The following is an 11,922-nucleotide window of genomic DNA, read 5'->3' on the forward strand; positions in this document are numbered from 1 at the left end:
AACTTATGCATAAATATGAATTTATGTATTTTTGTGATTGTAAAATGTTGAAATCACGCAAATCCGTAAAAACCAAGTAATATACGATATTGGCTAATTAAAGGCGATTTAGCATAAAATTGGGCATGTTCATACATATTATAATGCTGCATTTTCTTTATGATTGTCATATTTTTTAATTTATGTAATTTTGAATTATGTAATTTTACTTAGTATGGCCTTAGATTTTAATTGGTATTTCCCGAAATGTATGGGAATATCGATTCGGTTGTAATTTTATTGTGATCTCGTATCACCGTTTTTTAATTTAATAGATTTATTTTATTTTAGTTACTAATGTATAATAGGAAATTATGTAATTTATTATGTAATTTTATTCATTCCGGAGTTCCCAAAGACGGATTTCTTCAAGAATGACGATACATTAAAGACGGTGTTACCTCGAGATGCGTGCCACAACCGAAGTTCAAGGGATCAATGGAGTTGGTTTCCGAATATGTAATAGTTAAACAGTTTTTCTATTTTAGGAAAGGCCATACTAGGATTTATTTAAATTTATGCTTTGCATTTTATTTATATGTCGCATGCATCGCTAAATCGCCATAACTAAACATGCATTATCATTTTATCGAGTTTTTCGACCGTGTCAATTAGAATTATCGTAGTTCACCGCTTTAGTTCACTTAAAACGTGATAGATAATAAATTGACATGACCTCTCGCTAAAACAATCAATTGAGACATAGCCTTACCAAATAGTAGAAACCATGAAAACCTATTTCGCGAGGGAGTGCGCTCGGCCCCACCGGGGTACAAACCTTGTTACGTAGGGGAAGTGGGTGATAAATGTCTATCCACCGAATTCATGTTGATAAGGGATGTATCGGCCACACCGTGCCCAAGTTAATGTGGGTTTGGATCATGGACACATTTATTCGAAATTTGGATTGAACTCAACAAAAGTGTTTGATAAGGGATGTATCGGCCCCACCGTGCCCTTGTCGGAGGTGTTTTGGGCTAAAGATAAATGTTAATGTAATATTATCGACCAAGAGTTCTAAAAGTAGAATCGATTAAACGTTAATCCACCGAGTTATATTGATAAAGGATGTATCGGCGCCACCGTGCCTAAGTCAATATGAATTTGGGTCTTGGAATCATTTATCATAGTTGGGTAGAGGTCACTATGTAAATGCTTTACTTGTTATTTACAAGTATTATTATAACGATAAATGTTAAGTTTTCCACTATTCCGTTATTATTGTTCTATTTCCTTACCACAATTCATATACGATATCATTTCGATTTTTGATTCAAATCTCCTTAAAACATCGTAACTAAAGACAAATATGAATTTGCTTCTAAAACCTCAAATGAACCATTGATAAGGATCTCTTGTAAAGAGTATAGATTAAAGTTATTCATTATCAAACAGGTTTTTGATTCATGACTAACACTTCTACTTACAATGGATTATGTTTTATATACTTAATTGAATTAAGTACCTTGAAGCGATAAATTATTTTGGCAATTAGTTTTGTCAGAATTCGTAATTGACCAAAATAACGCAACCACTTCAATGAAAGTTTTAAGACTAAAACGAACAAATGAAGAGTAATCTTCATGAATTCAATTTTGCTTCTCAAAGCAAAGACTCATTGAAATGAGTGGGAGCATTCTCTTAAACCGTTAAGATGAGGACGAGGTTCAAGAAGTAAATGGAATTGATACAAGGTAATGTTAAAAGTAAAGTTGTTGAGAATAGCGATACTAAACCTTTCAATCCCGACTGATAAAGTTTCCATTGTCTTAAAAGTTGGACACGAGAAAGGAAACTACCCCAAATTATTGAAGGATCAACAAGTTAGTTGTGGGACATCTAATGAGACCTTCTTCTTTAAATGTTTATTTGATTAAACACAAATTTTGCTAGTATTACTTCGTCAATATTAGAAACCGGTGGTGGTTTTCATCATATATTCGTTACATAAGATGATTAGAATATGACGACTAGCATCAATAATGTCGAGAGATAGAGTAATTGTGTACTCAATCTAGTTTTGGATTTAAAGTTGTACTTAATTATGACTATTAAGTGCATAAACTCTAAATAAGAATATAAACTTGTTAAGATACAAAAGAGGTTTTCACTTTTGTGACCCTATACACCATGATTTGATGTATGGCTAGCCCATCATCAAGGTGATTATATTCTAAACCAAACTAGAATAATATATCATGAAGATGATGCAAGACTCAAATTGGTAACCCAAGATTAAACCTTAAAATTTTGGAATAATGAACGCAAAGAGTTAACGAGTACTCTTGAAACCATTAGATTGTTAATGGTATATGCGTATCTTGTATTCAAAGCAAGATGTCTCGTGCCTTTTGGTTGAAAAGAAGATCGAGTTTGTAAATCATCGATCCAAAATAGGTTGATCATTTTCTTTTACCAACGATTTAAGTTGACGCTAGTGTGTTCACTTAATAAGGTAAATAGAGAAATCTTTGAAGAAGTTCAAGAGTTCAAGGAATCACGATTTAGTCGTGATGGGATTATCAAAGTGAAGACTTTGATATAAGCCAAAGGAAATGTGATATAGTATCACAAGTTAATCTCTCTTAGCACGCATTATGAAATAATGTGTGGATGGATAAGAAATCAAACGCTATTCGATATGGTTTGGACTTCAATCAAGTTACTTTGAGTTACTTGATCCTTTTGGGGATTTTATCATTTTTGTCTAAATTATTTTTCCACTAAATCGAATCATATGAGATATGAAATGGTAAGGGTACCATGTTTGTAAGTTTTCACAAGAAACAAATGCTCATTTTTCCCTCTTCAATTATCACGAGTACGACGGGTTTGCGGCTCGTGAAGCTGTCTTTCTAAAATACAAGTTTATTTTTAGAAGACAGAGTGGGAGAAATTATTCAAGAGCCACAAAGAATGCCACAGAGAATGTTATGTCGCAAGAAACTGGTCTTTCTTGGCTACATGAGACGTTTTGTGTAAGACATTATACATTGTTTCTTCAAAACCTAGGAGGTTAAATTCGTCACTTGTTAAAAATGATGAATTCATGCTACTTTTAAGAAAGTAAAGAGCATATAACTTACAAAAGAAATTGTTTGATTCAAGTTAATTACTTCTAGAAAGTAATGAACATATGACTTACATAAGAATATTTAAGTCACAACTCAATACAAGGCTTAGAGCCATGAGAATCCGAAATAAAAGGCTTGATTAGTGACAAAGGGTTTTGCACTAATAAAGAGATATTTCAAAGCAAGATTGGTTGCAAAGGGTTTTGCACTAATTAAAATGATTAAGTCTATTTGGATCTTCTTAGGGATTATGTTTCATTATGAGAATATGCATACAGCAAGTGAATCTAAAACCCACTTCTTCAATAGAAAGAATGTATTCAATACATGTCATGAGTTTTATAGATTTTTGCAATCCTAAGATAATGTGAAACTTAATAGAGAATCTTAAGTAGGACATCAATGAGTTGGAGTCAACATTTTGATCATGTGATAAAACTTTTCTCGATAAGTCGAGAAGTTGTGTTTATACATGGAGTTTAGTGGGAGTTGATGACATATTGATCATTGCGAATGATATAAGACTTTTGGAGTATTATAATACATCTTGAATATCCGGATTTATGAAGATAAATCCACATGATATAAGCGTCAGTAAGAAGTCTTATGTTGATAAGATTCATGACTAGTTCAATTAAATTGAACATATTTGATTGATTCCATTTGCTTCCGCTGCCGGATCAATTAAAAGGAAATGATGTATAACACTTCATATGCTTTGAGTATGATGAATTGTTTTCAAAATCGAATTTAAGTAATCTTTACCAAGTAAGCCATAAAGATTACCCTTAAGTGCTTGCAGAAGCATTAAGGCTATGATGCAAAGTGTTTATGATGCAATTTTGTGTAAGGGTGTTACACAAGTGACAATTGACAATTGAGATTGCACATGGTTTCCGACAAAACCATAATCAAAACACATTAGGATGGTTAAGACACCATTGTGGCAATGTTAATTAAGAAGTAGATTTTCTAGAATCGTTCTAGGCAATAAAGAACAATAAGAGTTATTATAACAGAAATTGAGTACACTTGCAATCATGAGATGTGCAAGAGGATGAGTCCCACACACTGTGAAAACAGTGGGAGCTATTCTTAGGCTAGAGGACCTATGTCTTGATTGGATCTCGACACGTACTCAGAAAGTTTTGTGATGCAAATGTATACATTACAAAGGAAAACGAGTATGTAGAAAGGTTGAGTAAGGTACAAGAAATTGATAAAACCTACTAACCAAAACCTTCTCAAAGGCTAAACATGATAAGTCATGTCATTTCAATTGAATTGAAATGAACAACTACGTACAAGATCAAATTAGATTATAGAATATGAAATAGTAATCAGGCATTGACTATTCATATGTGATAATCGCATTTGTCGTTCGAGTTTTACTTTAAAACTCTTTTATTATACTTTGTTACATCCAAACGGGTTGTAGAGACAATTGAACCCCGTTAAAGTGAACACGGATTAGCATTGTATTCGCCCATAGTCACTTGTATGAGGTGACGTCTCGAAGTGACTAGAGTGTGATACGATTGATGGGAAGTTCAAGTGCCATACAGTCATGTGAGATGACTAGTCGATCACATAGGCAGACTGTTAGGAACACTTTGTCGGGCCTTATGACCGCTTATAGAGTTCTGGCAAATTTATATAGCCTGGTCATGGCGAGAGCTACTATAGTATTCTAATGAGTCGATTCTTTTGACTAAAGACTGTTCACCTAAGATGGCACGATTTGATTAACTTTGATTTGTGTTACTACGACTTTCGTAAATGGGGTCAAATGGGCATATTTTGGGTTATGATGGCTGTGGCTAGTCAAAGGGAATGAGTGCGATAGGAATTGTCCACCCCCTTGTCAGGGTTATAACAATATCTCAGGGCCACTCGAGGAGTAATGAACTGGAAATGCGTGGCCACGCTCGGAAGGTATCTATGATAGATAAATCCGGTCAATCAGTTATTCTCCAGATCGAGGAAACCACTCTCGATATGATCACTTGCAAGTACGACCTGAAAGACATCTTGCATTGAGTGGGAGATAGTAATAGGACAAGAGAATTGGTGACACACACTTGTCGAGGACAAGTGGGAGATTGTTGGGAAATGTGTCCTCAACAATAGTGCGATCACATGATTTAAATATCATTATTAAATCTCATTTTAAGAATACATGTGGGATGTAATATTTTACAGTCAACTGGTCCACACATATCGGTAATGATTGGCTGACTAGAGTTTGACATTACTGTCGTGCGACGGTGGTGATCAGTTGATCCCCTTAGGTCATACCTATAGGGAAATACTCTTAATTGATTATTTAATTAATCGTATACCGATACGAGTTAATTAAATTGCTTAAAATTGACGGATGATTTTGTGAGTATAATTTACGTATCTTATTGTAAATATGATTAAATGAGACACGGTCTAAGTAATCGAATTATTTTATTACTTAGATGAAATTATTGTTTACAGAAACAGTTGAATCGGAATGAATAAATTATTATAAATAACAGAGTGTTGTAATTTATAATTCGGAAAACACTTTTGGTACAAGTAATTATGAATTACAATGATAATTTTTATAAGTGACATATTTTGTTAATATGTTGATTTTTAATGGTTAAAAATACATTTTATAAATAAGATGCCATGAAATGTGTCACATGTGACATATTGACAAAATCACAAATAAAATGGACTCATCCATTTTATGTGAGTGTACCGAAATAAATGGAGGGAGTTAGTGGAAATTGTGTTAATTGTTTAAGTATAAACACAATGATAAAAGCTAACAAGTAGGCATGCAAAACCTAAGCTTTTGAGAAGAGCAAAAAGAAAAGGTATTGGGCATCCTACCCAAGCCTAATTTTCGGCCACTCCACAAGAAAAGAGAGAAGAGCTTTTCTCTTAGATAATAATTCATTCTTCCCATCCAATTTTCTAGTGTAAGAAAATTCATCAAAACTCTCTACAATTTATGATAATTCTAGAGAAATAAACTCACAAAAATTACTCCATCTCTTGACCGAAATTTTCAAGAGCAAAAATACAATTTATTTTGTATCAATTTTATAGAAAAAACTAATATTATTACTAGATCTAAATAATATTAGTTATTAAGATGTATTCCTTGGGTATATGCTTTTGGGAGGGATTCTACATTTGAATCCTTGTTCTTCCATTTGGAGAGCTCAAGAACAAAAGAGAAGGAGATCTCTTTTGTGCCCATATGAATCGAAATCACATTGTAAGAACATGTTTCTTTCTCATTTCTTTAATTAGTTTGCATGCATAAGTTCCACCTTTAATTTTATGACAAATTAATTTTAACATATATGAGTATGTTAGTATGTATATAGATCTACATTTCCTTCAATTTTCCGTAGTCGATTACTCGACCATCAATGACTGGCGAGTCCCCACGCACCGATAACAAGCAACCTCTTGAAATAGGCTTGATGATTTAGGCCATTTCCCACAGTCGATCACTCGACCATCAATGGCTGGCGAGTCTCCACGCACCGACAACAAGTAACCTCTTGAAATAGGCCCAATGATTTGGGTTGTTTCACGTAGTCGATCACTCAACCATCAATGGCTACGAGCCTCTACGCACGTGCGAGCACAAATTAAGGATATATCCCGAAGATGCCCTAGGTATGACTCCTTTCCACGGTTGCCGACCTTTATACATAGTATAACAGACTTTAAACGAGCCACACCGCCAGTCTACAAACTGTAAACTGTTCCCGACGGCAGGTCCTTGACTCGAAACCCAGAGTCGCCTGACGCCGCCCTTCCCAATGGCAGGTCCTTGACTCGAATCCCCGAGTCGCCTCGACGTTGCTTTAGTCTTCAGGTTGTAATCTTTGATTGACCTGGGGGCTATACTTTGACTTTAGCCTTGTCCAAGCCTCAGTCAAAGTGGGGGCTCTGTAGATACCTGATATCTATGGAATCCCCACCAAACACCCGATGATTATCGGACTACAACATGTTTCGGAAACCGTTATGTTTGATCGACGGTTTGTAAAATTGCGTGTCGGAAAGCTCAAAAAACATTTTCAAAAATGAAAAACATGCTAAAACATTTCAAAAGTATCTAGAGTGTTTTTTGTAACACCCCGATTTTCGACTAAATTATAATTAACTTTTAAATACAAAACTGGCCGAAATACGGGGATGTTATGATCAATATACAATATCTCTTATTTCAAAATAAATTTCTTTATACAAAATGAAATAAAACTTTTACAAAGTTTCTAATAAAAACTTAATTTGAAATAAAATCCGTTTTAACAGCAGCGGAATTGCGGAAGTAACCAGAAAACAGAAGGTCTACCCCCATGACGGTTAGCCTAAAAGAGAGAATCATTTCACCCAGACAATACCTTAATATAAGAAGCTTAATCCTCGATAAACCATGATAAAAGTAATATTCTCAATACACTAACGTAAACTAGCAAAAATGCTAGTCAACTTCATACTCCCAATTTCACAAGTGTCTGATCACTACTTAACACAAACCAATGAGCAGAACATGGATCTTTATATCATTGTGATACTTAATCCAATATATATCCAACCATGTTTTACCAATCTACCCATCTCACAATCAAATCTACTAAAATAAAATATACTACTTGTACATGTCATATATAATATGAACTATCAAATGGAACAATCATTATAAACCACCATCTACAATTATGTCACAATGACGCCTGACAAGAGTATCTAATAGCTAGCTAACGTAGGATTCATCCTACCTCATACGACTACTATAGCATTTTTTTGTTTGCTCGACTCGCCACTGCAGGTTGTGAGCCAAACTATAATTTTCTAGGCTCGCCACTGTGGGTTTTGAGCCAAACTATAATTCTCTAGCCTCGCCACTGCGAGTTATAAGCCTAACTATAGGTTCACCACTGCGGGTTATAAGCTCAACTATAACTCTCTAGGCTCGCCACTTCGGGTTTTAAGCCCAACTATAATTCTCTAGGCTCGCTACTGCGGGTTTTAAGCCCAACTATAGTCTTCTTGTCTTATCAGTTTGAACTTAGCGGATATGTTAAATAAATTGTAAAATTCCGAAACGAAGTCGGGTTATCATATTAAAAAGAAAATATTATAATTACTTCAAAAATCATATAACTCAAGTACTTAATCATTTTACTTGGATGATACTGTAGAATAAATACAGGATTGACATCACTTACAAATCAATACACCCATAAAAAGAATTACATCATTCCCTCTAGTAACTAAACCAAGCAACCTAGCTTATTATATCCTAATTCGTAAATAGGACTCAATCTCTAACAAGACTAATTCACCCATCAAACGATTACGCCAATCCCTCAAAAACCAATATGCCAAGTAATAATTACGTATAGCTCCAACCAACGAACTGAAGCTAAACTTTACCAGCAATTCGACGACAACACTAGTCTATAATTTCAATTTTAGCTCTATATGCACAACCTCCTACTGGATAAATACATAAGCTCCTAAAAAGATTGCCTTTTGCCCACAAACATTATAATCAGCTATATAAGAATATCGCCCCCAAATCAAGTAAACACATATAAATAATAATCTTGTTATTGAATGATCCACTAAATTGAAGGAAATATGAATCAAGGACCAAATAAAATCATATGCACAAATAATAATTTATCTTGCTTTTATCTTAATAGACAATCCCAAATTAATTAGGTAAAAAAATTAAAGAAAAAGAAAAACATACATCAACTTAGTATAGAAGACGATGATCCGACAATGGCTAGGAGTGAAATTGTAAGTAAGTAGTCCTTATTGGGATATATGGACTATGGTGAAAGAAAATGAATGAAAGAGGAAAAAAAAAATGAATGATGATATATGATAATGGTCAAATGGTGGTGGAGTAGTGTAGATAGTTCTATTTTTATTTATTATTATTATTATTATTATTATTATTATTTTAACAAAACTATGGGTTATTATAATTTATGCACGATGACGGGGTCGCAATAACGCTAATTAGAGTCAAAATCGACACCAGACCAAAAACCGACTCAAAATTCAAATTCCGACTCAACACAAAATCAAACTCGAGTAAAACACAAAGTACCCACCCTAAATAACACCCAAACAAAAGCTTACACGGCTAAGAAAACACAATCAACCACAAAACATATCGAACAAAACCTAGGATAGAATAAACCACAAATTCTAAATTTTCGAAAGGGACAAGACAACCCCTTGTGTCCCTCACGTACTCGCGCCTCAATGGGTGGCCAGTATGGCCACGTCGCCCAAAATCCACAATACCACATATTTCTCTATAAATACCTCCTAGCACCCCATTTTCAAAGAACGTGAGAGTCCCCCCTTCTTTCTCCCTTAATATTCTAGACCTCGACTTCTAAAGTAAAAAACTGACACGTGTTTTCGACCTATCGATTGAAAACACGTGCCTTACACATTTTTTGGTACCGTCATCATGCATTAAAAACACTTGACTTACCACTTCGACTAACTACACCTACACTAAAGCAAAACAATACTCCAAATTTGCAAAACGGTTTTTCAAATCGAGCTTTGCGACTCACAAGTTTTACACTTTGTCGATTTCTCGTCAAGGAACCTAACATGTAAGTATGAGGGTGTAATTAATCTTCTTATTTCATGTTCGTTCACTGTTTTCAAGACTTTAACATCATAAACCATGCATAACACAATTCAAAACTTGGAAACATCAAGCCAAAACCGAGTTTTGGCCTGAGCCAGAGGCTTATTGTCTCGCCTAGGCACTCGCGCCTCATATGGCTTCTCAGGTCAGAACTCAACATGTTTGAGTTCATCATTCCTTATGTTTTATTTCATTTTTCTTTCTTTTCTTAAAACGGTTTTTACCATTTCAAATCATTTTTATGATAAAACATTTTTTACCATTACCGAAATCATCCTTGGTTATTTATACCACGACGATTTATCCTGTGTAACGATGACATTGTTGGTTAATAACAAATTTAAGGATATTTGAACATTTTCATCTACTATTTCTTTAATTTTTCATTATCTATATTTGCAAGCATTTTAGTCATATTTATAATCATCCTTGGTTCATATATACCATGTTGGTTTAACCCCGAGTACGATAATAAATATCGACTAATTACAAAGCAATGAACTTAACATATTTGGTTCATTTTTTTGTGTGCAAAATATCGATTTAATCAAGGTTGAAAGCCGTAAAATAATTAAATTAAGAGAAAATGATGGGTAGAGAGAGAGAGAAAGAGAAAATAGACCTAAAGAACCCTAATTTTTTTCATATCAATCTGTGTTAGGATCTATGGTATGATTTTAGTGATTCTCAAAATAATAAGGGATCTTCATCCTCTAAATCAAAGTCAAAAATACCAAAAAAATCTAAACAACCTATTGTGAGGACGAAGGTCGAAGAGATTGGAGGATTTGTGCCATCTCTGAGTCAAAGGGTAGCACCAGGGCCTGGTTCAGCTGATGCGAGACCCACTAAGACGATTGCTAAATTGATAGGAATTCCAGTGCTAAACTTAGATGAGAGAGCAGATGAATTGAACAACTCTGGGTTTTGCTTCGTAAATGGGGTAAAGACATCTTGGGTATGGAGACTATTGTGGGAGAGGAGGAACTCAGTCACTTGATTCAATTCTCCCTTGAGGATGTCAAAAATGAGGTAAAATTCTGGAACAATGCTATTTACTGTTACATCTTGGGTGCTAATCTTTCTTGGGAGATAATAGACGACTTTGTTTACAGTATCTGGGCTCAATTTGATATTGATAGGGTGTCTTTTATGGATAATGGCATATTTTTAGTTCGGTTTAAGAAAGTAGAACATAGGGAGGCTGTGCTAACCTCTGGTTGTAACACCTCGTATTTTTATAATAATATTTTATTATAAAAGTATTTTATTAAATTAATTATTTCGAAGTGTATAGATGTATTTTGGAAATATTTATATTTATCGCTTCCATTCTATATTTTATTATTTCTCGTTTTAATCTACTTTTGGAAGGGTTAAAATGTCCGTGCACAATTTTACTATTTTAATTTAATAATTACTTTTCTAATAAAAGTTCTCCTTACGTTTTAATATGGTCCAATCCATTTTGTAATCAGATATTCCGTTGTATGTGCTAATGGACCCAAAGCCCACTTATTAACCCCCTCTTATATAAATAAAACCTAACCTAACAGCCAAGCGGCTCCTTCTTTTCGTGCGTGAGTCTTCAGCGGCTCCCTTCTCTCTTTTCTCTCTTTTGTTCTCTTTTTTCCCTTTGACTTCATTGTTGAATATCTTTCTTTCTTCCAAACTCATACACAAATTATATTTCCAAAATCCTTGCCCTTACCTCTACAACATATTTATCTCCAAATAATTTTATGGGGGTTTATTTGTATGGACCTTTACACCTACGTTTTGGGTCTCTTATTTTAAAAGGTAAAGAAGAAGAAGGGCTTTCATGGCGTTTCAAGGGTTTCGATTTGTGCCTTTCTTTAGTGTCGGTTTTCGGGATGTTGACACGTGTTGGAGACAAGACTTTGTTGGTCATATTCTTTATGAAGGTTTTCATTAATTGCTATAAAGGTAACTAGGTGTTTTCTTTTAATTATGTTTATGCCAATTGATGTAATAAATGTGATTTAATGATTGATTTGTATGATTAGTACATATTTGATTGTTTATTGTCATGTTAATTATGTTTTTCGCATGTTTGTATATGATTTAATGCTTTAATTATGTCTCGTATATTGTTTACCT

This window comes from Silene latifolia, chromosome 5, assembly GCF_048544455.1.
Source record: "Silene latifolia isolate original U9 population chromosome 5, ASM4854445v1, whole genome shotgun sequence".
Taxonomy (NCBI): domain Eukaryota; kingdom Viridiplantae; phylum Streptophyta; class Magnoliopsida; order Caryophyllales; family Caryophyllaceae; genus Silene; species Silene latifolia.